Here is a 26,710-nt window from a genome sequence, read left to right on the forward strand (position 1 = left end):
GGTCCCTAATAACTTCTTCTGTGTTCAGGGGATTGCCACCTATATGGTAGCTAGGGGTAACCTTATTTTTCCCGAAGGGTATGACTATGCATTTCTTGGCATTTAACTTAAGGCCATGGCAAAGGCCATTGGTAAAGAAATTAAATAGGAGGAGACCCAGGATGGAACCTTGTGTTACCCTGGTTGGAACAGGTATGAATGGAGAAGTGGAAGAGAGCCATTTAACAGATTGCTGCCTGCAGGATAAGTAACTGGAGAACCAGGCAAGGGAGGAAGAAGATAGATTGAGGTCTGCAAGTTTAGATAGCAGTAGGGCATGGGAGACTGTATCAAAGGCTTTCGAAAGGTCAAGGAAGAGACATGATATGAGTTTGTTACTGTCTAGGGCCTCAACACTGATATGTGTAAAGGATAAGAGGGCAGTAGTTGTGCTGTGGTTGGGACAGAAACCATGTTGAGTGGGAGTAAGGAGGTTATGCTGGAGGAGGTATTTGAGTAGTTGTGAGTGGATACATTTTTCGAGAATCTTAGAGAGCGGAGATAGAATAGCTATAGGTCATTAGTTAGATGGGTCTGTAGAGTTTCCACCTTTATGCAGAGGAATAGTGAAAAAAGATTTCCATAGGGTAGGGATGGTGGATTCCTGAATAGATCTATTGATTAATATAGATACTAGATAGGCAATGGAGTCAGCAATAAGCTTGAGAAAGGTAGGAGGTAGATTGTCAGTGGAGGGAGAGCAGGGTTTGAGTTTGTGAAGAAGAGATCTGATGTAGGAAGTAGGAACTGGATGTAAAGAGAATAATTGTTTGTTAGGAGGATTGGGAGGGGTAAGCAGAGAAGTTGTGTTACAGTTGGGAGGGTATGAATGTTTGAATGGTTTCAAGAAAGTGTTTATTGAGAAGAGTAGCAGTTTCCAGAGGAGATGTATTTGGGTAGGGACAGGGAGTTGAGGGGCAGCCTGGAGAGAGAATTTTGTTAATAGTATACCAGAACGTGTGAAGGTTGGATTTGTTATTGAATTGGGCAAAGTTATAAAAGGACTTTTTGTCGTTATTGGTTTGTTTTTTGTAAGATTTCTGAGGTGTCTATAATTATGTAGCAGAGGTAATTCCTTGTTTTGATCCAGGCTTTCCGAGCTCTATCTCTTTTTAGCATAACAGACTTAGTTTCTTTTGAGAGCCAGGGAACATATTTGGGTTTTACTCTAACCTTCATAGAGGGAGCAAGGGAGTTCAGGAAGATGCTATTGAACCTAGTAACTGGGTCATTGAGAGGGATTTGTTTAAGGATGGACCAGTCAATGGTGGATAGAATAGAGCTGAATTGAGCTACATTAAAATTAGACAGTTTTTGGCAATCTCTATAAAGGTAGGATTTGGGGGGTTGGATGGTGTGTCTTAGGACTGAGGTGGGGAAGTGGTGGCTAAGTTGGTTTGGTAGGGTAGTGGGGTTGTGGTAGTGGTGAGGGCAGTTGGTGAGTATCCAGTCAACTATGGAGCCAGAAGATGAGTTTTTATGGAGGCAGGTGGGCGAAAATATCAATTGATGGAAACCATGTAGGTTGATGCTGAGTTGTGGAGAGTCAGTTTTAAGTTTAAACCAATCTAAGTTAACATCACCTAAGATGAGGGTTTCATAGGGAATATTGTGGGAAAACCAAGAAAAGATATTCTCTAAAGTGGATGGATTGTTTCCAGGAGGGATACAGATGTCGGCAACAGCTAATTTTTTGTGAGAGTTAAGGTGGCAATTAAGGATGATGAGTTCAGCTGGGTGAAAATCCGGGGTGGGTGTGGGGAAAGGTGAAAGACTGATGCTATTGGAGTGGAGGATGGCTACATCACCCCCTTTTTTGGAATCTGTCAGAGCAATATATAATATAGCTTGGTGGGAGAATTTCATTGTTATACTGATATGTGGCTTAAGCCAGGTTTCAGATAAGGAAAGGATGTGAGGGTTTGTATGCATTATCCAAGCATGGGAATTGGTGATTTTGTTGGTTAGGCTTTGAATATTTAGAGAGTATATTGCTGGATGAGTTTAGTTTAAGAGACTGGGTATGATGAGAGGAGTTTGGGGAAGGAAGGGAGGTAGAAGATAAGGGGGTGGTTTGATTGAGGGGAAGGGGCTAGGGATAGGGTTGACATCTCCGGATATGAGTAAGTTATTAGTGGGAAGAGGGATTACAGTAGTGCATAGATGTAGCTTGTGTAACTTAGGTTTAGATTTGTAGGTAGGAAGGTGGATTTGCAATATAAACAGTTTGTGAAGAGAAGATGTGGAGAGATTGAAAAGGGCTGGGGAGGTATGAAAGTAGGATGGTGTAGAATGAGTGTCAAAGATATAGGATGTAGGAGAGCATAAAAATAAGAATAAGGAAGGTGTGAGTGATAAGAGGTTAGAGCAGAGAGAAAAAGTAGGAGTAGAGGTGGTAATGATAAGGTGTTTCATTTTTGATGTAGGATGTAGGGGTTATAGACAGGGTGCAATAGTAGGGGAAGGAAGTGATGTATTTGGAGTCTGACAGGAAAGTAGTTAGTGGATGTTGGGGAAGGAAGTTATAGATGGTTATAGACAGGGTGTAATAGTAGGGGAAGGAAGTGATATTGTTGGAGTCTGACAGGAAGTAGTTTGTCAGTGGATTTTGGGGCAGGAAGGGGAGGTAGTGGATGGTATAAAGGAAATTGTAATGGGGTGGGTGGGAATGAGGGTAGGGTAGAAGAGTGGAGTGAGCCCGAGCGAAGCGAGGACAAATGGAGCAGGAAGGGCCAGGTCAGCAGTGTGAAACAGCTCTGGAAATAACAATCAGAAAGGAAGCAACTGTGAAAATCAGAGCTGAAGAGGTAAGAAGAGAGCAAGCCAGAGATGGAAAAGTTGCAGATATAAATTTAAAAACAGGAGACAAAGGGTACAGAAGATGTACTATAGGTTAAATAGCACTCTAGAATGTGGCTGGCAACATTAAACCTACATATACTGGAACTATTGAGGGAGGCCGCGGTGGTGCAGCGGTTAGCTTTGTCGTCTCACAGCAAGAGGCTCTCCCTTTCAATTGTCAGCTGGAGTGCCTTCTGTGTGGAGTCTGCATGTCCTCCCTGTGGTGGAGTGATGCTAAAGGCATGCAAGTAGGTGCGAGCGTGAATGGGCGTGTCATGTTTGAAGGTTGGGCACCGGGCTGGCAACTCGGCACTGTAAAAATCCACTGCCAATCATGAGCAGACTAGGGTTCCGCTGTGGCGACCCCTAGCCGGGAAAAGCCAAAAGACTTTTTTACTGGAACTATTGAGAGTTAAAATAACATTAAACTAAAAGCTATTGGTACCATTGTTAGTTAAAACAACAAGGAATATGGTACTGGTGTTGTGCTGCCTCCTAGTGACCAAAGTAAGTTACTACAGCCAGAAAAACTAACCTGTGTGTGTGCTCACCTGCCCTTTATTAATACTTTAAATGATAAGGAGCAGTTCACTTTTTGAAAATCAGATAGTCTTAAAAACATATTCAAAGTGTGGATAAATTACAGTAGAAGGAACACCTACAGTTGAGCTAGAAAGCTGTGGTTTTTAGTTTGTTTTTGGCTGCTTCAGGCAGGTAACTTAAACAGATTTATAACACTTTCACAAGGTAGTTTGCTGGGCGAGTCTGTTGGGCAGGGAATGACCATAGACTGTTTAACTCATTAGGAGAAGCTGCAAGAGATAAGGGGGGACACATACAAAAGGTTATAACAAGAAAGTAAGAAAAGACATATGAGCAACCAGACCTAGAAAAACCCTAGAAAATCAGAGGGATAAGTGAGGTATAATACAGACAAGAAATAACCAGTGCAGCAATAACAGTATTCCCACTGACTAAGCCTTCAAAGCAGAGCAAATACTACTTTTTAAACAACTAATGTAGCACTAAAAGTAAATGTAGTAGTTTGTACAGAAAAAGCAAATATTAGCAAACACAGTTAACAAAGCCCTGTAAACAGAGCAGAAAACAAGTCTTAAAAACTGTAATGTAGCACCAGGAGTGAATGCAGTAGTTTGTACAGAAAAAGCAAGATGTAGCAAAGACAGTTAACTCTGCACTGACAGACAGTGCATAGTAGCAGTGTAAACACAGCAATAAATAAAACAGTATGCCTGGCACAATACCTTCTAAAGCCAGAGAGCACACAGGCAGTGGGGAGTAGAAGCTTCCATGTGGACTGCACAGAAGCTAGAAAGGATTTTAAAGATGGCGCCACAGGAAGGAAGGGATAGTTAAAGAGTCTGGGGAGGGGTTGGAAAGAAAAGAAAGTGAAAGAAACTGGGGGAGGAACATTGCTCATATGTGCTGCAGCTGCTGGAAGTCATAAAACCATAAAACTATTCCACTCTTCCTACAGGAGCTACAACCTATTCTCTAGTGCATACATTGTCTCTCTGGCTCCCTTCAAAACTGTGGGATAATATCTTTATGGCTTAACCCATAAAGTAATTTAATTTCAGGAATATTTTTTCCAAAGTCAGGTGGATTAACCTCTTCCCTTCCAGTATATGCTGTTCCAATGTATACATTTAATTGAGTTACAATAATACATGTACATTTCTTTTCCTTCCAGCAGGGCACACTGTTGATACATTTTAACACAAGCAAACCTCACAAATACATTTTCAGCACAAGCATCTGCACAGATCACAAATTAAATATAATTATTTACAAAATTCCAGCTAGCTGTGCTGGCATATGTTATACATCCACTGCCCTACTTCTCCTGACATGGCTGGCAGTACCTCCTATCATCACAGAGGGTATGGTTCTGTTGCTGTACAGATGTAATTTAGTAATGTCCACAGATGTGTCAGAGACACAGTAGCTGTTGTGGTTTACTATATTTGTAAGTGCAGACGGTTGTAGCTATCGTCTACAATAGGCCTGATGTACTATGTCACCCTGATGCAAGTATAGAACACTGAAGACTGCATGACAATGTGTTATGGTTTCACCAGACCTACGTTTTTCAGTTTAATTTTAGTGGTTCTTGGTGTTGTGATATATCTGCAATGAATTACAGCCACTGTCTTGTTCTGTCCAGAGCCGAATCCAGCACTAGGTGAACTAGTCAGTTGCCTAGGGCTTGTATTGGCTGGGGGATGATAAAAAATAAAATTGTCTGTACTGAAGAGGCCTGTAAAATCTTGAGGGTTTTAGGACCTCGTGGGAGACCTCTGTACAGAACCATAAGCTCCAGAACCCTCAGCACTAGGATAACATTACATCTAAGAGCCAAAGCTGAGGACATCACTGCATGAGAAGAGATTTGATAGCAGAACAGGACTGAAGTCAGAGCAAAGCTACTAAAATAATAACTGCAACAGCACAGGAGATATCCAGCAAACAACAGAGTAGAGAGGCCATGAAGCGCATGTGTGTCAAATGCCCCATTTAGGTGTGCTGCCTAGTTATGTGACTTTGTTAAGAGATAAAACCCTGAGCCTTAGTAACTGAGAAGTCAGTACCTTAACTTTCACACCAACTGCCAGGTCTCCTTTATTTAATTTTGTTTATTTTTATAAACACTTGAGGATTACAGTCTATCAACATCAGTCAGAATTTCATAGATGGGCTTTTCAGTGGCAGTGGTGCAGCAGGTAGCACACTTGTCTTTGGTGCAGAAGACTATGAGTTCTCTTCCCACACCAGGTAGATCAATTGCTGAGAGTACTGTGCAGCATTGGGGGATGGAGTGCTGCCTTCCTGACATGTCCTTTGCATGAGATACCTACCAGCTATGAACCTGTTGTCTGTTTGCAAGCCATTCCCTATTGCATATCACCAGCACTCATTTTTTTAAGCAACATAGGCAATTTTATTCTTCAAGAACAGCAGGCACTAAATTTGTAGATGAAAAACTGAAATGCAAAGTTCTTTGCCAGCAGCACTCTGGTCATTAGTTCAAGATCTATTTAACTTGGAATTGTTTAAATGACTTTTACTTCTGCAGAGATTGCGCATATTGACTGAATTGGTGTATTATAGTGAGAGCAGTTTGACTGGCATTTTATGGTTGAAATGTTCTGAAATGGGTAGCCTTGTATTACTGGTTCATATGTTTTATTTCACTGATTACTGGAATAATGTTCAAAACTACAACTTTAAAACATACTTTAACAACTGATGTATCAAACAAAGAATATCATTTAATACAATCAGGAAGAAGAATCAAAGAACACATGCATGCATATATGGTGCTAAAAATGTATGCAAGGGGCCCATGGTTTGAAAACAGCCCAAAGTTAAACTTAGTCTGCCACTGACCAGATGCATTTGCTATAAATGTGGGTTTCAATGCCATTTCAATGAATGTGAGTATAAGGAAGAGAAGTTTACTCTTCACGTTAAGTCAGTTTTCACTGTGAAACTGTATTGTTTTGTTTAGCAGATGGCCATCAGTGATTGTGCTATAAAATTTGAAATAAAAGTTTTACATTAAATCCAAATATCTATAATCATTGTAGAAATAAAGAAGAAAATAGTGTGTACACTAACAGGTTTGAACCAGTGTTTTATGGTAACGGGTTAGGAAGACGCAAGTAATGGAACACTGAAATGGCTGCAGGGGTGCAGGAGATGCTGGAGAGGTGGCCCTGATCCATTATCCTGCCTAGGGCCTCATTTAATCATGATCCAACTCTGGTTCTGTCACTGGGAGCTTTTCAGCATGTGGCCAGCTGTGTGAGGTCTGGTATAGGTGGGACACTACATGTGCATTCTGTCACCTCGTCACTGTCCTGCCATGCGGGCAAAGAGGCTGAACAGGTAAACTGCACATAAAAAGTCTGGATTTTCTAGGTTGTGTGCTGCACATTATATTGTGTGATACACACACGCACACACACACACACACACACACACACACACACACACACACACACACACACACACACACACACACACACACACCCACGGTACTATGGTAACACAGTTGACTTCACTTGGAGAATAAAACAGTGCATTTCTGGTGGTGTCAGACACTGGAAACATAGTTTGAAGACTACAAATACATTTGATACTATTACATATCTGAACATAGGCCTGGTTGTTTGCCTTCTCTCCTACTGTCTTTAAATGACTGGATGTTATCAGCTATGGTTGTGCTGATATTTATCATTTATTACAATCAGAGTAATCAAACTGAAGTCTGTTACTTATCCATTTTGTAATATTATGTGGTTATTGTTGATTACAATATATGGCTAGGATAAATAACTTAATTTTATCAACTCACTGTGAAGCCATTGGTGAATGTCTGGTACAGAGAACAGCTAAGCCAAATGTGTGCATCATTTAGTTGTGGGCACTAATGAATGTGACTGACCTTCTAATAATACTCTTGGATGGTCTGATGGAATTAGGCATGTTTGTGCAAATGTTCACCATGACATACAGGAAAAAGTGTTGAAGCTACCAAAGCCTTATTGAAAGTTTAAGACACAATAGTTTGAGTCTTAAAACTATGAATAATTGAACACGCTCCTGCAGCTAAATTAGTGAAGTTACTTACAGCATCCACCACTACTTACACATATACACACACACACACACACACACACACACGTATATATATATATATATATATATATATATATATATATATATACACGTGTGTGTGTGTGTCTACTTATTCTTACAGCAGTATAACAGTATACCTCAGAGAGGAGTTAATTCTCTGAGAAAATCACTAATTTTGGATGTAGTATAAATTTCACTGTTCAAACTTAATTTAGTTTAGGAACCCACAATATCTGATCACAAAAATACAATGGGAACTCCAAAAAAACATACAGCAAGAATGATACATAGGCTGCCGCAATATATTTTCATGCATTTGTATTGAAATGCATATCACTTAATTCTTTGCTTGTTTGTTTGTCTTTTCCCGGTTAGGGGTCGCCACAGTGGAACTCCGGTCCGCTAATGATTGGCAGTAGATTTTTATGGTGCCGAGTTGCCAGCCTGACAACCAACCTTCAGCGAAGGCATGTCCATTTACGCATGTCTTTCAGAGGCCACTCAACCGCGGGGAGGACATGCAGACTCCACACAAAAGGCACTCCAGCTGAGAATCAAACAGGAGAACCTCTTGCTGTGAGGCAACAATGCTACCACTGTACCACCACAGCTTACTCGCTTACTTCTTTGCTAAGCATCCCTAAATGCCAAAAGTATGCATGGAAATGAAAGATAAACCATAAAGTCATTAAACTGTATAACACAAAAAGAAGCTTCCTTTTCTTCAAAAAATCCATAATTGACAATAAATGTAAGCTAAACAAATTTTATAGGATGCTCTGTAATAGTAGTATAAAATATGAAATATGAAGCTATCATCATCACCAAGGAAGAAGGCAGAAATAAGGCATTTTACAATCACATCAGAAAACCTAGGGCTGCAACAGACATCTCTAAACCTTAAAATTGTTGAATGTTTTGGAAGACAAGTTTTATAACCATTTTAAAATATATCAAAATATCTAAAATATCTTATGTTTATAGCAAATACTGCATTATACACAACAGAAAATATGATCACTTATTGTAGCATTGGAATGAATGCTCCACGGTGCTGCTTTTCTGTGTACTGTTTGGTATCCCTAATTGGAACTTTGGAATGAATAGAACATAGCATTGCTGTTCTATATCACTGATTATAGGCTTGGAATGAATGATCCACAGCGGTGCTGCTCTGCAAACTGTTCTGCAACGGTAACAATTCGAAATGTCAGGAACCAAAATATGGAGACTGAATGGCGAAAGCATGGACTTACATATACGAAGTCCAAGATGCCATTTCTCAGAATATTCTCTTTTCTCTGAGGTATGGTTAGGTATTGGTATATGTAAGTTCAGGGGCTGTGAGAAGCCACACGGGGGTTAGGGTGTAGGGAGGCTTGCCTTCCCTGCAAAAAGAAGTTTATAGGAGAAAAGTGATTTTCAAGATTCACTCTTCTACGTTCTTTTTTTTTTTGGCTTGTTGCCACTCAGCATTTTGGGTAGGGAGCCTTCTGTATCACCAATTGTAGCTTTGGAATGAATGTTCCTTAGTGCTGATGTTCTGTCTACTGCGAAGTAGCACAGATTGTATCTTTGGAATGAATGCTTCACAGCACTGAAACTGTTATATGTATTGTTCTGTACCACTGATTGGGACTTTGGAATGAATGCTTCACAACACTGCTGTTATATGTATTGTTCTGTACCACTAATTGTATCTTTGGAATGAATGTTTCACAACACTGCTGTTATATGTATTGTTCTGTACCACTGATTGTGACTTTGGAATGAATGCTTCACAACACTGCTGTTATATGTATTGTTCTGTACCACTGATTGTGACTTTGGAATGAATGCTTCACAACACTGCTGTTATCTGTATTGTTCTGTACCACTGATTGTGACTTTGGAATGAATGCTTCACAACACTGCTGTTATATGTATTGTTCTGTACCACTGACTGTGACATTGGAATGAATGCTTCACAACACTGCTGTTATATGTATTGTTCTGTACTACTGATTGTGATTTTGGAATGAATGCTTCACAACACTGCAGTTCCATGTATTGTTCTGTATCACTGATTGTGACTTTGGAATGAATGCTTCACAGCACTGCTGTTATATGTATTGTTCTGTACCACTGATTGTGACTTTGGAATGAATGCTTCACAACACTGCTGTTCTATGTATTGTTCTGTACTACTGATTGTGACTTTGGAATGAATGCTTCACAACACTGCTGTTCTATGTATTGTTCTGTACCACTCATTGTGACTTTGGAATGAATGGTTCACAACACTGCTGTTCTATGTATTGTTCTGTACCACTGATTGTGACTTTGGAATGAATGCTTCACAACACTGCTGTTATATGTATTGTTCTGTACTACTGATTGTGATTTTGGAATGAATGCTTCACAACACTGCTGTTATATGTATTGTTCTGTACCACTAATTGTATCTTTGGAATGAATGTTTCACAACACTGCTGTTATATGTATTGCTCTGTACCACTGATTGTGACTTTGGAATGAACGCTTCACAACACTGCTGTTCTATGTATTGTTCTGTACCACTGATTGTGACTTTTGAATGAATGCTTCACAATACTGCTGTTATATGTATTGTTCTGTACCACTGATTGTGTCTTTGGAATGAATGCTTCACAACACTGCTGTTATCTGTATTGTTCTGTACCACGGATTGTGACTTTGGAATGAATGCTTCACAACACTGCTGTTCTATGTATTGTTCTGTACCGCGGATTGTGACTTTGGAATGAATGCTTCACAACACTACTGTTATATGTATTGTTCTGTACCACTAATTGTGACTTTGGAGTGAATGCTTCACAATACTGCTGTTATATGTATTGTTCTGTACCACTAATTGTGACTTTGGAGTGAATGCTTCACAATACTGCTGTTATATGTATTGTTCTGTACCACTGATTGTGACTTTTGAATGAATGCTTCACAATACTGCTGTTATATGTATTGTTCTGTACCACTGATTGTGTCTTTGGAATGAATGCTTCACAACACTGCTGTTATCTGTATTGTTCTGTACCACGGATTGTGACTTTGGAATGAATGCTTCACAACACTGGTGTTATATGTATTGTTCTGTACCACTGATTGTGCCTTTGGAATGAATGCTTCATAACACTGCTGTTATATGTATTGTTTTGTACCACTGATTGTGACATTGGAATGAATTCTTCACAACACTGCTGTTATATGTATTGTTCTGTACCACTGATTGTGACTTTGGAATGAATGCTATGCTTCACAGCACTGCTGTTTTATGTATTGTTCTGTACCACTGATTGTGACTTTGGAATGAATGCTTCACAACATTCCTGTTATATGTATTGTTCTGTACCACTGATTGTGACTTTGGAATGAATGCTTCACAACACTGCTGTTATATTTATTGTTCTGTATCACTGATTGTGACTTTGGAATGAATGCTTCACAACACTGCTGTTATATGTATTGTTCTGTACCACTGATTGTGACTTTGGAATGAATGCTTTGCAACAGTGATATTCTATGTATTGTTTTGTATCACTGATTGTGACTTTGGAATTAATGCTTCACAGCACTGCTGTTATATGTATTGTTCTGTACCACAGATTGTGACTTTGGAATGAATACTTCACAACACTGCTGTTATATGTATTGTTCTGTACCACGGATTGTGACTTTGGAATGAATGTTTCACAGCACTGTTGTTATCTGTATTGTTCTGTAACTCTAATTGCATCTTTGGAATGAATGCTTCACAACACTGCTGTTATATGTATTGTTCTGTACCATTGATTGTGACTTTGGAATGAATGCTTCACAACACTGCTGTTATATGTATTGTTCTGTACCACTGACTGAGACTTTGGAATGAATGCTTCACAACACTGCTGTTACATGTATTGTTCTACATCACTGATTGTGACTTTGGAATAAATGCTTCACAACACTGCTGTTCTATGTATTGTTCTGTATCACTGATTGTGACTTTCGAATAAATGCTTCACAACACTGCTCTTATATGTATTGTTCTGTACCACTGATTGTGACTTTGGAATGAATGCTTCACAACACTACTGCTATATGTATTGTTCTGTACCACTGATTATGACTTTGGAATGAATGCTTCACAACACTGCTGTTATATGTATTGTTCTGTACCACTGATTGTGACTTTGGAATGAATGCTTCACAACACTGCTGTTATATGTATTGTTCTGTACTACTGATTGTGACTTTGGAATGAATGATTCACAGCACTGCTGTTCTATGTATTGTTCTGTATCACTGATTGTGACTTTGGAATGAATGCTTCACAACACTGCTGTTATATTTATTGTTCTGAATCACTGATTGTGACTTTGGAATGAATGCTTTACAACACTGCTGTTCTATGTGTTGTTCTGTATCACTGATTGTGACTTTGGAATTAATGCTTCACAGCACTGCTGTTATATGTATTGTTCTGTACCACTGATTGTGACTTTGGAATGAATGCTTCACAACACTGCTGTTATATGTATTGTTCTGTACAACTGATTGTGAATTTGGAATGAATGCTTCACAGCACTGTTGATATCTGTATTGTTCTGTACCACTGATTGTATCTTTGGAATGAATGTTTCGCAGTACTGCTGTTATATGTAGTGTTCTGTACCACTGATTGTGACTTTGGAATGAATGCTTCATAACACTGCTGTTATATGTATTGTTTTGTACCACTGATTGTGACTTTGGAATGAATGCTTCACAACACTGCTGTTATATGTATTGTTCTGTACCACTGATTGTGGCTTTGGAATGAATGCTATGCTTCACAGCACTGCTGTTTTATGTATTGTTCTGTACCACTGATTGTGACTTTGGAATGAATGCTTCGCAACATTGCTGTTATATGTATTGTTCTGTACCATTGATTGTGACTTTGGAATGAATGCTTCATAACACTGCTGTTATATGTATTGTTCTGTACCACTGATTGTGACTTTGGAATGAATGCTATGCTTCACAGCACTGCTGTTTTATGTATTGTTCTGTACCACTGATTGTGACTTTGGAATGAATGCTTTGCAACATTGCTGTTATATGTATTGTTCTGTACCATTGATTGTGACTTTGGAATGAATGCTTCATAACACTGCTGTTATATGTATTGTTCTGTACCACTGATTGTGACTTTGGATTGAATTCTTCACAACTGCTGTTATATGTATTGTTCTGTATCACTGATTGTGAATTTGGATTGAATTCTTCACAACACTGCTGTTATATGTATTGTTTTGTACCACTGATTGTGACTTTGGAATGAATGCTTCACAGCACTGCTGTTATATGTATTGTTCTGTACCACAGATTGTGACTTTGGAAAGAATGCTTCACAACACTGCTGTTATATGTATTGTTCTGTACCACTGATTGTGACTTTGTATTGAATTCTTCACAACACTGCTGTTATATGTATTGTTCTGTATCACTGATTGTGACTTTGGAATGAATGCTTCGCAACACTGCTGTTCTATGTATTGTTCTATATCACTGATTGTGACTTTGGAATAAATGCTTCACAACACCGCTGTTCTATATATGGTCCTGTGCCACTGATTGTGACTTTGGAATGAATGCTTCACAACACTGCTCTTATATGTATTCTTCTGTACCACTGATTGTGACTTTGGAATGAATGCTTCACAACACTGCTGTTATATGTATTGTTCTGTACCACTGATTGTGACTTTGGAATGAATGCTTCACAACACTGCTCTTATATGTATTGTTCTGTACCACTGATTGTGACTTTGGAATGAATGTTTCACAACACTGCTTTTTTATGTATTGTTCTGTACCACTGATTGTGACTTTGGAATGAAAGTTCCATAGTGCTGCTGTTTTGTGCACTGTTCTGTTTTACAAATTGTACCTTTGGAATGAGTGCTCCTCTATGCTGCTGTTCTGTGCAGTGTTTTATATCACCGATTTGACCTTTGGAACAAATGCTCCACAGTGCTGCTGTTTTGTGTACTGTTCATTATCACTGATTGTATTTGGGTATATTTTTTGTGCTGTTTGTATTCTTTTCTATGTTTTTGGGGCTTTCCTCTCGAGAATCCACTGAAAATGGCTTAACATGCAGTCAGACTATTCTGGTTAACAAAAGTAAATAAATAATAAATAAATGATGTTCCCCAGCACTGCTGCTCTGTGTACTGTTCTGCATCACTAATTGTACTTCTGGAATGAATGTTCCACAGCACTGCTGTTCTGTATACTGTAGTTTATCACTCATTGTAACTTTGGACTTCTGTGTCTCTAATTCATTATCATCATCAACCCCATTTATTCCCATTTTCTACATGAGGCCGGGGTGTTGTGTAAGTTGTCTCCATCTCCCTCTCTCTCTATTCAATGCCAATCTCCATCTTCAACACTCATGCCTGACTATCACAGGTCTTCTCTCATACAATCTGTTTACTTCTTTGCTGGACACTTTTGTTTCCTCCTGCCTTCTTCCTGTTTCTCCCAAATCTTCTTCACCAAATTGTCTTCTGCTTTTCTGTGTATGTGCCCAAACCATTGTAATCTATTATCTTTGACCTTTTCTGCAGTTGGAGCCACTTTGGCTTCTGCCGTTATGTCCTCATTTCTTCGTTTGTCCCACAACGTGTATCTGCACGCAGCAACTTTGTTTATCTGTCCCCTCCATCCTCTTTGTTGATGTAGTCTACCACCAGTGTGAACAGCAGTGGGCTTAGAGGTAAACCTTGATGCACAGCCAATCCCACTGGAAACACCTGAGACCAAACTCTGTTTGAACTTGAATTCTTGTACACAGCCTGCACTAAATCTACCAATATTTCTGGGACTTTGACCCATCCCAGGATTGCCCAAATTAGCTTTCTTGGGACTTTGTCATATGCTTTCTTTAAGTCTAGTAACATCCAGTTGAACTCTTTCCTCATCTCTAGCTTCTTCTCAACTATCTGTCTCACTGCAAACATCAGGTCAGTTGTGCTGCATCCTGATCTGAATCTGAACTGCTCATCTGCCAGTTTACTTTCTACTAGTTTGCATATTCATTCTGGCTCACCATCTCCAGAACTTTCATGCAGCTTGATAGGAATTTGATATCTCTATACTACCCACACTTGTGAATGCCCCCTTTGTTTTTGAACACTGGTATCAGTATGCTTATTCTCCAAATTTGTGGGATATGCCTTTCTCTCCATACCATTATGAGTAACCTCAGGAGCTGTTTCTCTCTTATCTCACCCAGAATTATTATCATATCTACTGTGACCTCATCTGAGCCTGCAGCTTTCCCTGACTTCACTTTCCATAGTGCTGTTCTTACGTCTATGGTGGGCTTCTCCTCTTCTTTCATTGTAGGCTGTGGCTGGGGCAGTACAGCTCCTGTGGGATTATCTTCATTTAGAATTTGCTGGAAGTACTCCTTCCATCTGTCTTTCATGATCTGTGGATTGGTGAGCAGGTTGTTGCTGGCATCCCTTATAAAGGGTGTCTGACTATCTTCTTTATCTTTCTGTCATTGCCTTGCAACCTGATGTAGTTTCTTGGTACCATTAGATGAGTCACTATCCAGAAGCTGTTGGAGTGCTTCTGATACATTATACTTTGCTATTGCAACTCCTGTCTTAGCCTCTTTGTTAGACAACAATATTCCTTCTTAGCTTGTTTTTTTCTATCTCCCACTTTTTCCTGCACTCCTTTCTTTTGATGACTTCCTGGACTTCTGCAGTTCACCACTAGCTTTCCTAATCTACCTTATTTCCATACCTGGCTCAGCTGCATATCTATTCTATAGTCCTTATACATGCTGTCTAGAGGCACTGCTCTTCTTCATCATCTCCACCTACTTCCTTTTCTTGAGCTGCTAGATTAATTACTTAAACTGTTATGCTTTCTCTCTAGTCAACTTCCAGGTCTTCAGCCTGGTCTTTGTTGACATTAGAGCCTTCTTTGGCCACTGCTTATAACTGATTTTGATAGCCAGTGGTTTGTGCTGTGTGCTGACTATTTCACTGAGGATGACTTTGCAATCACTGCTTCTACACCAGTGCCCTTTACTTACTATGAAGTCTACCTGAGTTGCATGTTGACCACTCTTGTATGTCATCTTTTGTCTCTGTCTTGCTGAACAATGTGTTGGCCACCATCAAGACATTTTCTAGACGGAAGTCTAGAATGGCCTCTCCTTCTTTATTCCTTTGGCTTCACCCATGTGGATCCAGACAGTCCTCATAGTATCGTCTGTCTATCCCAATATATGCATAATGGGTGCATTATCAACATCAATCCATGTTGTCCTGCTTTATCCAGTAGGCCACCTGTAGCTGTTGTCTGAATGGACTCCTTTCCCCACTATCACAACCCTGCTGTAGGGCATAGGCTGAGATTATGAACACTGCCCTATCATTACACTGGAGTGTGATTGCCATGAGTCTGCCACTAATTCTGATGACATCCCTCACTGTCTTCTGAAGCCTCTCTCTCACCACAGTTCCCACACAAGTTCTAGGTCATCCTCCTCCTGAGTTGTAGACACTAGATCCAAAGCCAAGTGGCTTTGCTGCACTGCCCTTCCATTTTGTCTCTTGAATATCCAGCCTCATCCTTACTGTCATGTCATCCATTTCCAAGTTTCGTCCTGTCAGTAAACCTACAATGAATGTAGCAATTCAGCCTTTACTCAACAGAGCTTTCCCAGGTAACCCAAGATAAGCAACTAGAAACAGGCCGGCCAGTAGCTTATTGACCCTAGGGATGCTGGGTTTTATGGTAGGTACACACTAAGCCAATAGGGGCATGTACACCCCTCCCATCTTTAGCATGGGTCCCTGGTGTAGGTTGAAGTAGGCCGGGTCCTCACTTACTACCGGTAAATGCCATTGCCCATTTTGGTGATATTAGTCAACATGACTGAATCACCTAGATGCATATTTTACACTGTCAAGTGGCTAGCCCTGCCAAGGTATGCAGTCTGTGATCCGTGTTCTATCTTGAGGATATTGTGCACTACAGTAAATACCCCTATAGCGCACCATATAGAGTTTGTACTTTTGCCCACAACTCCATTCTTGTGTGAGTTTGAGGTGGAAACACTCAGCATGTTTTGAAGGTGAGATAAACCCCACAGAAAAACAGGGAGAATATGCAAATGTCATACAAGCATTGGCCTGAGGTCAGGATCGAACCTTTTACCTTCTGCATAGGAGGCGAAGACCTTAACCACTATGCCAACTAGTATCACTAATTATACTTTTGGAATGAATGTTCCATAGTTTTGCTGATCTGTGTTTGGTTCTGTATCACTGATTGTAGCTTTCTAATGAATGTTCCAGAGCAGTGCTGTTCTGTGTTCTGTATCACTAAAAGTAGCTTTGGAATGAATGCTCCACAATGCTGTTGTTTTGTTTACTGTTGTATTTCACTGATTGTACCCCTGGAATGAGAATGAATGCTGACAGTACAACTGTTCTATGTCAATAATTGCAGCTTTGGAATTAATGTTCCCCAGCACTGCTGCTCAGTGTACTATTCTGTATCACTGATTGTAACTTTGGAATTAATGTTCCTAAATGGGCATGCCTTCATTGAAGGTTGGGCATCGAGCTGACACCTTGGCGTTTTGTAAAAATCTACTGCCAATCATTAGTGGACCGGAGTTCCGCTGTGGCGACCCCTTACTGGGAAAAAAACAAAAGACAAACAACAACTGCTGATGTTTGTGTACTTTTCTGTTTCACATTTTGTGCCTTTGGAATGAATGCTCCACAGTGCTGCAGTTATGTGTACTGTTCAATATCACTGATTAGAGCTTTGGAATTTATGTTCCACAGCAGTACTGTTCTGTATCACTAACAGTAGCTTTTGAATGAATGCTCCACACTGCAGTTGTTCTGTGCACAGATTGTAGCTTTGAAATTAATGTTTTTCAGTGCTGCTATTCTGTGAATGGTTCAGTGTCACTGATTGTAACTTTGAAATGAATGCACCACAGCAGTGCTGTTCTGTGTACTGTTCTGTATCACTAACAGTAGATTTGGAATGAATGCTCCACACTGCAAGTGTTCTGTGTCACTAGCTGTAGCTTTGGAATGAATGTTCCACAGCAGTGCTGTTCTGTGTCACATGGCCGGCCTTAGGCATAGGCCAACTAGGCGGCCGCCTAGGGCGTCGGTCTAGCAGGGGCACTTTTCCAGTATTTATGTGGTGTAGGTAGATCAGGATGGGGGCACCAGGTAATGAGTTGGAGGGGCGCTGTGGAGCCCTTTTGCCTAGGGCACCAGTTGACCTAGGGCCGCTCCTGTCACTAACTGTAGCTTTGGAATGAATGCTCCACACTGCAGCTGTTGTTTCACTAGCTGTAGCTTTGGAATGAAAGTTCCAAACTGCTGCTATTCTGTGTCACTAGCTGTAGATATGGAATGAATACTCCACACTGCAGCTGTTCTGTGTCACTAACTGTAGCTTTGGAATGAATATTTGACAGTGCAGCTGTTCTGTGTCACTAGCTGTAGCTTTGGAATGAATGTTCCACAGCAGTGCTGTTCTGTGTCACTAACTGTAGCTTTGCAATGAATTCTCCACACTGCAGCTGTTGTTTCACTAGCTGTAGCTTTGGAATGAAAGTTCCAAACTGCTGCTATTCTGTGTCACTAGCTGTAGATATGGAATGAATACTCCACACTGCAGCTGTTCTGTGTCACTAACTGTAGCTTTGTAATGAATATTTGACAATGCAGCTGTTCTGTGTCACTAGCTGTAGCTTTGGAATGAATGTTCCACAGCAGTGCTGTTCTGTGTCACTAACTGTAGCTTTGCAATGAATGCTCCACACTGCAGCTGTTGTGTCACTAGCTGTAGCTTTGGAATGAAAGTTCCAAACTGCTGCTATTTTGTGTCACTAGCTGTTGATTTGGAATGAATATTCCACACTGCAGCTGTTCTGTGTCACTAACTGTAGCTTTGGAATGAATGCTCCACATTGCTGCCATTCTGTGTCACTAGCTGTAGATTTGGAATGAATATTCCACACTGCAGCTGTTCTGTGTCACTAGCTGTAGATTTGGAATGAATGCTCCCCAGCACTGCTGTTCTGTGTACTATTCTATATCACTAACTAGCTTTGGAATGAAAGTTCCAAACTGCTGCTATTCTGTGTCACTAGCTGTAGATTTGGAATGAATATTTGACACTGCAGCTGTTCTGTGTCACTAGCTGTAGCTTTGGAATGAATGTTTCCCAGCACTGCTGTTCTGTGTACTATTCTATATCACTAACAGTAGCTTTGGAATGAAAGTTCCAAACTGCTGCTATTCTGTGTCACTAGCTGTTGATTTGGAATGAATATTCCACAGCAGTGCTGTTCTGTGTCACTAACTGTAGCTTTGCAATGAATGCTCCACACTGCAGCTGTTGTGTCACTAGCTGTAGCTTTGGAATGAAAGTTCCAAACTGCTGCTATTCTGTGTCACTAGCTGTTGATTTGGAATGAATATTCCACACTGCAGCTGTTCTGTGTCACTAACTGTAGCTTTGGAATGAATGCTCCACATTGCTGCCATTCTGTGTCACTAGCTGTAGATTTGGAATGAATATTTGACACTGCAGCTGTTCTGCATCACCAGCTGTTGCTTTGGAATGAATGCCCCACACTGCTTCTGATCTCTGTATTGTCTATTCCATCATGACGTGCACTGTGCACCATTTAACATGTTTTAGAGCCAGTCATCTGTTGGAGAGGAACTCATGTCACTTCCCAGAGTACAGATTTCCCAGTGCAAAATGAGACTCAGTATTCAGCCAATTGGCCTCTTGTTGATATGAACAATACTACAAGGCACTTCAACAATAACTTGAACTATGACTCTATGAAAACATACAACTTTTTTCCATATTATTAAACTTATCATGCTGAAATAAGTGCCAGGACCTTTAGCGCTATTAATTTTACAAATTGGCTTGGCAGTTTCAAAAGTTGAAAACATTTTTCCAAAGGGAATACATTTCAGTGTGCCTATAAAAATGAGTATTTATTTATTTTTTCCATAAACATCTTACAAGGTTATGATTTTCTAGAAAATTTTTCAGATTATATTTTGCCAGTACAGACGTCATGCAGTTTTTAAAGTTTTGCAACATTTTTTCTGAAGTATTTCCACTGTAGACAAAGGAAAACTATTTTAAATGCAATTTGATATCATGTAATTTTTGACAATTACTTTTTGAGTAGATCATTTTTCCAGATGTACACATTTAGGGAAGACACAATTTGGCAAGCAGATAGAAAAAGAGTGCATGTGTTGAATTTTTCACAACTATGTCGAAAGTCAATGACGATTCTAAAACTGAATCCCTATTCTTAATATTAATATGGTTGAGGAAAACTAGGTATACTGTGTTTTACTGCCTGTTGGATTCCATCGCCTATGAGTAAAGATTTATCAAAAGCTTTTTATGTTTTCTTTTCTTTTAGTTGCCTAGTTAAATAAGCAAAAACAAATTTATCTCATTCTACCTTGGTAAGTGAAGTTTGGAACAGATGAATTTGTCACAGGACGACCTTGGATGAGTAAAATGGGGTGGGGGGGCTGGAAATAGGGTGATAGGTAGGTTAGGTCTGTGTGGGTAGGGAGTGGGTAAGAAAGAGTTAATTAAGATAGGAGCTGAGGGAGGAAGTGAGATAAGGCTAAGTGGTGGGTTTTAAGGGGGTTTTGTAGGGGAAATTGGTATGAGTAAGCACATTTTGGTGTGGTCTTGTTGTTGCAGCAGGATCACGTTCCAGACAACCTTGTTGGTAAGGTAAGCCTTGGGTGTTGGCATACGTCAGAAGGTAAGCAGTACTCTTATGTAGGTATATACAGTGGTATCAGGGAGTGTTTTCTTTTTCCAATGCCTCAGGATAAGATGTTGCTGTGCAGGTTTAATTTCTTAACGCAGCAAGATGGTTGGATGAGGAGATTTCTTAGGTTCTTTACAGAAACTGGTTTTCTGGGTAATGGTGGTAATTTTGTTTTTTTTTTCCCCTCAGCTAACAGCGTGGTGGGTGCTGCTGCTGTTAAGCATTTGGATTTTGTGTGGTTCTCTACAGTTGGTTTTGTTGGGGGTTTGGTGTTTCTCATGTGGGAGAGGCTCGGAGATTAGTGGTGTTTCCTGCAGTCTTGTTTGACAAGGTATGTTAGGCACAGAAATTAACTGGGTATGAGTCTACTACCTAGCTTAGAATGAAGGAAGCTACTGTCTTTGCTGGGGTACCTAATACTAGAATATTATATGTCAGCCACTCGTGTATACCCATTTTAAAGGTTATGTTTAATGTTTACAATGCCTCACGGGCACATCAGCTAATCTGGAAGCTGGCCATTGCTTTTCTGCTAGTAGGTTATTAGGCTGGGTCGTAGGAGATGTCTGTCAGAAAACTACAAGCTAATGATTCCCCTATGCTAAGCCCTCATTTAAAAATGGTGCTTATTATTTGTTTCAACAACACAACCCTTGGTTTTCATTTGATGTCCCAGTTCCCCAGTAATTTCGGGGATAGGATGGACTACTCAGGTAAGGTAGGGATGAATGAGGATGTTTGCTGGGGGTTTGTATGGCGGGGTTGCCAGGATTAATCATGCTGACTGTGGTAATCTGGGCTTTGGTTTTGGTAGATAACATTGTGTATACTTCTAGGTTCAAAATTGCATTTCTGTAATCTGTGCCTTTCGTTTGGACTGAAGGTCTGTTCTTGGCTCCTGATTTACTTGGAGTTGTTGTCGGTTTAGTTGGTTATAGGTTGGTGTTTTGGTTGCTGGGAGTAGTTGGTTATAGGTTTGTTTGTTTTCTGAGGGCTGCGTTATTCTCAGATCTCCATGGTAGTACTGGTGTTTCGCGGGCTTTTTGGGGACTGTTTGGGTCGGCGGCTGGTTTCTGTGCATGCTCGTTTCTCTACTGGCCGTGTTTAATTATAAAAAAAAAATATATATGTATGTATATATAAAAAAAGAAAAATGATAATAATTATAAATAGTTTTCCTTGCTTGTGTGTGTTGGCTTGGAATTGGAATGAAGATCGGGTGCTGGTTCAGCCCTTCTCTTCGTGGTGCTCGTGGTGTGGCAGTAGGAGCTGTCGGGCCAGCCATAAGGGAGGGTGCGCAGGTATGCTGTGCTTATGATTATTGGAAGATTGTGCCACAGGATGCGGATAGGTTGAGAGATTAATACGTTGCATTAAAACATTGCCGAGTCATTAGCAAGACATTTTTATTACATTAAATATAATAAAGTAAAGTGCTCTTGCTGTTCATTACAGCACTTCAGTTGAGAGGGACTCTGCTAGGTGAGTTTCCGTTTCGGCTTCACATAAAAAAAAAAAAAAATAGAGAATTAGGGTAGTAGAATACGGCTGTATCCCCTGGGTTGCTGTTAGGTTACTGCATGGGCCTACACACACTGCCTTGGCTACTCTTTTAAGTGATTAGGTAGTGTGAGTGTGGGAATGGTGTTGACTGTTTGGCAATCAGTTTAGGAGTTGGCAATGACTGCTCCTTGTCAATGTGGCTTTGTGCAGGGCAGCTCAGCCACTAAGATGGCTTTATTAAAAAAAAAAAAAAATATATATATATATATATATATATATATATATATATATATATATATATATATATATATATATATATAAAGGGAGTAAATGGGCAATAAGGTAATTCTTGGGGATGCCAGACCTTAGGCAAGCTTAGCAATCCCTTGTTTGTTGGTGTTATACTATTCTCCCTGGTGGTCTGAGTGTTTGGAGTGAAATGCAGGATCTGGTAGTGTGTGCCACTCACCGCTGGAAAGACTGAGCATGCATGATTTCACTTTAACGGCTTTATTAAAGGGAGAAAAAAAATACAGGGGACAGTTTTAAATAAGTATGTAGTTGGGTAGGCATAGGGCTCCTGTTGCGGACTAGTCTCTCTAGTGCTTCAGCGTTAGGAGGGCTTGTCCCAAACGGTGGTGAGTCCTTCTGATTAAAAGATAGGAAGGTTTGGGCAGTTGCGGTATGCATGTAGAAGCTGGTCAGGTCCATTTGGGGAGGGGACTGGTTTATTTAGCTTGGCTAAGATAGTGGTAATTTGTTATTTAAAAAACAAACAAAAAAAAAACAAGAAACATTTTGTTACTCATGTATTACTAGCACCTTCATTCAGGACGGTCATGGGATGGTTAAATATGCTGTATTTACTTATACAAATGATCTTTTAAGGAATTACTATGGTTAATTTCTATTTACCATAAGTATCATTATAAAAAATAAATAAATAAATGAAAAAAGGAAATGCTAACATATAAAATGGGTGACAGACCCCTTTTCATTTGTAACTTCGAGGAACATTAACTTAAGACCCTGAATGAGGTACGTTAGGTACACTTGAGAGGTATGGTTGTTTCTATCAGATGGTGTCTTGGTACATTGCTTTGATTTTATACACCTCCCCCAGTAGCTCAGGCTGCTAAGCAGGAGGCCTGTAGTTCACTTTTGGGTGGTTGTCTGCAGGTTCTGGTTGGTGCTAGTAAGATTTTCTTTATGAGTTGTTTTAACAGCAATTTTCTTTTGTTTCTTTAGGTTATCATGGCTGAAGCATTGAGACAGAGGTGGGCCAGTATCGTGGCGCAGGCTGAGGACCTCTTCAAGGACATATCTACTGGAGTTCCCTCAACTCATGCCCAGGATCCGGAAACCCGTCGGAAGAGGCAGACGGTGCCTGCAACCCAGGGGTCAAGGGTGAAGAGAATCAGGCAGTCAGCAAAGGAAGATGTGGCAATGAAGGCTGTCACGCCGGTGGTGGCCCCTTCGCCTTCTACAGGTAATTCTTTATCAGGTCTGATGGGGAGTAAGGAGATAGCAGAAGCTACGGGGGGAGTGCCAGGATGCAGTGAGGGGGTCCGAGGTGAGCTAGCGGGTAGGAGTTTGGAGGTATTGGTTGATTGTGAGGGGGTTTTTGATAATACTCTATCATTGCTTGATCTGGATTTGGGGTCTGACTTGCATGTTGTGGGGTCTGACCATGGGTCGTGAATGGGGGATTGGTTGGCGACGCAGGTCTTACGCCAGGAAGGAGCACCCATTGTGCTGACCCCCCCACATATCTCTGGTGGTGAAGGAGAAGATTTGGAAAGGGGAATTTGTTAATATTTTTGAATTGCTTGATGCTGATGGGGTCAACGGTTGCCAGAGGCAGAAAAGGCTAACGGGAAGGTCTTCTGGACAACCTTGGCAAATCATGGGTGACTGCTGTGGGAAGATGGTGGCAGACACTTAGGTTTCACGTTTTGTACCTTTTGGTAGAATTGTGGTAGGGTAGGACCTTTTGCCTTGGTGAAGGCCTATAGTTAAGGTGTTTAGTAGGTAGGCTGCATGTTACTTGTGGGGGGAGGGGGTATAAAAATTTTTTTTTGCTTATGACATTGAAGGCCATTCCATTAGTAGGAGCATGGGGCAGTAGCAGGGAACATTATCGTATGTTCATCTGAACCTTTCGCTTGCCTTTAGTGGCAAGTGAGGGAGAAATAGCCAGGTGAAAGTTCCCATGTGCATGGAGTGGATAGGTATCCTCATACCTTCAGCTGACACAGCTTTTTGGAGGATGGTCAGACTTGGCCTTATATTTTTGTTCAGTTTCTCATAGCTTGTGGTTTTTGGATAATCATGTTTAAATCATTGAGGGATGATGTAAATAATGTCAGGCACTTTGAGTTTTATACCTCTTGAGGCAATACATTTGAACCAAGCCGGACATAATGGGGGGGGGAGGGGATCAAAGGCCTACAGAATTTAGCCATGTAATTTTGGTGCACATTTGATGGGCAAAGGGGAAATGAAAAAAAAATTCTGGGGACATATTTGGCACTTTGTTTATACAATTATAAATGGCTGGACTCGCATTTTTGTGTTGCTCTGCAATCTCTGCCATGTGAATAAAGGCTGAAGTTCAAATAAGAGAGTGACTAAGCCATGTGGTGTGTTGAAATGAGTGCTTGGCATCTATCAGGGTGAGTGGTAAGGGGGGGTAGACAGGTTTTCTGGGGCTTCAAAGAAGGGGGTATGGAGTGAGGTATATGGGTTGTCGTGTTGGAGGTTGACTTAGGGTTTTTTTATTTTTTTTAACATACCCACAGGGGTGCGGTGGGGCAGTTATGTCCTTCAGTATGTCTCTATCACATGAGAGAGCAGGAGAAGCACATTATGCAGTCATGAAATGATTTCCAGATAGGAGGGAGGCGAGTTATGGTGGCATTTAGTAGCACTGTAGAAAGTGTTGCATCTTTCAGGGTTTCCACTGCTTGCAAGTCGTGAGTTATTTCCACTTTAACTCTGAGGAATTTACTGTTTAAAGTGTTACTTAACAGTAGTTGCCAGCCATGGCTTAATTTGGGTTCCAATCTGATATCCTTTAAAGGATTTCTGTCACAACACCAGCTTGATGGAATAGACTCGCAGTTTTCACAGGTAGAGGGATATTTTTTCACGTTACATTTGTTTAAGTAATTGCAGTGGGGTATAATCTAAATTCTGTGGGAGGAGTGGTAAGGTTATGGGAGGGATGTTAGGTCAGCCTCTTTTTCTTGGATGTTACAGCAGGGTCCATGATTTACTATACTGCCAGGGTATTCAATGGTTTCAAATTTTCATTGAACTGACTGGTTTTCTTCTCATTACCAAGATGTGGTGCTTCACTGCCATAATGTGTAACACATGGGTATAGTTGATATAGTCATGAATGCATTTTGCTTTTGTCCCTGTGCAGATGGTGGTGTGGTGATGGGCATTCCAGTTGCATGGTGTTACTCAGTAAGGTCCCAGATGGTGGAAGCATGTTGGTACCGGAAGTCTGAGTTGCTACAGTGATGAGTGATGTGGTCATACCTGGGTGAATACTAGCTGGGCAGCAGCTACTGGCTTGAAGGAAGTGGATTCTAAGGTAATGGATGCTGCTGGGGTGGAGGTTCTGGTAGGTGGAGTGGTACACAATGAGGCTACAGGTAATTGGTACTTTGTATTGCTATTAGAATGATCAACATCTTGGGTCATTCTTTTGTCTTTTGGGCAGCTAGGTGTGCAGCAATTAGATGCAACGGACTGAATTTTGGGGTTGTTTATCACGTTTGCGAGGATGTGTTAGCATTGGGGAGGCTGTATCCATCCTTGGGTTTTAAGTTGGTCTGAGATTGTTCCCTGGTTGTAATGGTGAGGGGCAAAGAATTTGGTAGCGTTGGCGAGAGCTCGGAGGTATGTTAATTTTACGTTGGTGGGATATTTGAAGGAAGTTGGGGTGTATACAATGTGGCATTTGGAGTTTGGAAGCAGGGATTCTGTATGGTACAGGTCGGATGGAGTTAATTTCAATGAATTTGGGCTGGATTTATTTCACCTTAATACGGTTTGAAGGTGGAGGATCTATTGGAAGGTGGTATGGTCTGAGGTGGAACAGTCTTTTGGGCTGGTGGGTGGAGAAGAGGGTCAGGCTTGACCCTCTTCTATCCCCCTCAATAGGATATTTGGAATTGAGATGGTAATTTGATGGTGGATGACTTGGAATGGAAATATGGAACTGATGACGATATTAAGGTCAGCGGGGACGCTGCCTTCAGGATTACTATGACTTGGAATGGAAATATGAAACTGATGATGATATTAAGGTGAGTGGGGATGCTGCCTTCAGGATTACTATGACTTGGAATGGAAATATGGAGTTGATGATGATATTAAGGTGAGCAGGAACGCTGCCTTCATGATTCCTAGGATAAGTGAGCAAGTGGGGGATGCTGCTTATCCAGGGTGAGTGGGTGCGCTGCCCTTATGTTTACTATCTTATTTGTTGCAATGTTGGATTCTGTGTGCTTCAATAAAGTTTGATGTTTGATATTCATTTTCATTACAATAAAGGTCGTCAAATGTCTTTGGGTGTTTGTGTTTTATTAGGACCCTGACAAAACTATTGAGTTCTGAATGACCAGACACCTTTTTCACATTTGCCTGTTTTACAGAAACATTTCTAGTAATTTCAGATGCATATAGTTAATTCTCAGCAATTAAATTAGTGGGTGTTATAACTTTCTGTGTAACTCTTAAGTGAAACTTTAAAGCAGCTCTAAGCTGCGTCCATAT

This window comes from Protopterus annectens, chromosome 6.part1, assembly GCF_019279795.1.
Source record: "Protopterus annectens isolate FY-2018-M chromosome 6.part1, PAN1.0, whole genome shotgun sequence".
In the NCBI taxonomy this organism is placed as follows: Eukaryota; Metazoa; Chordata; order Ceratodontiformes; family Protopteridae; genus Protopterus; species Protopterus annectens.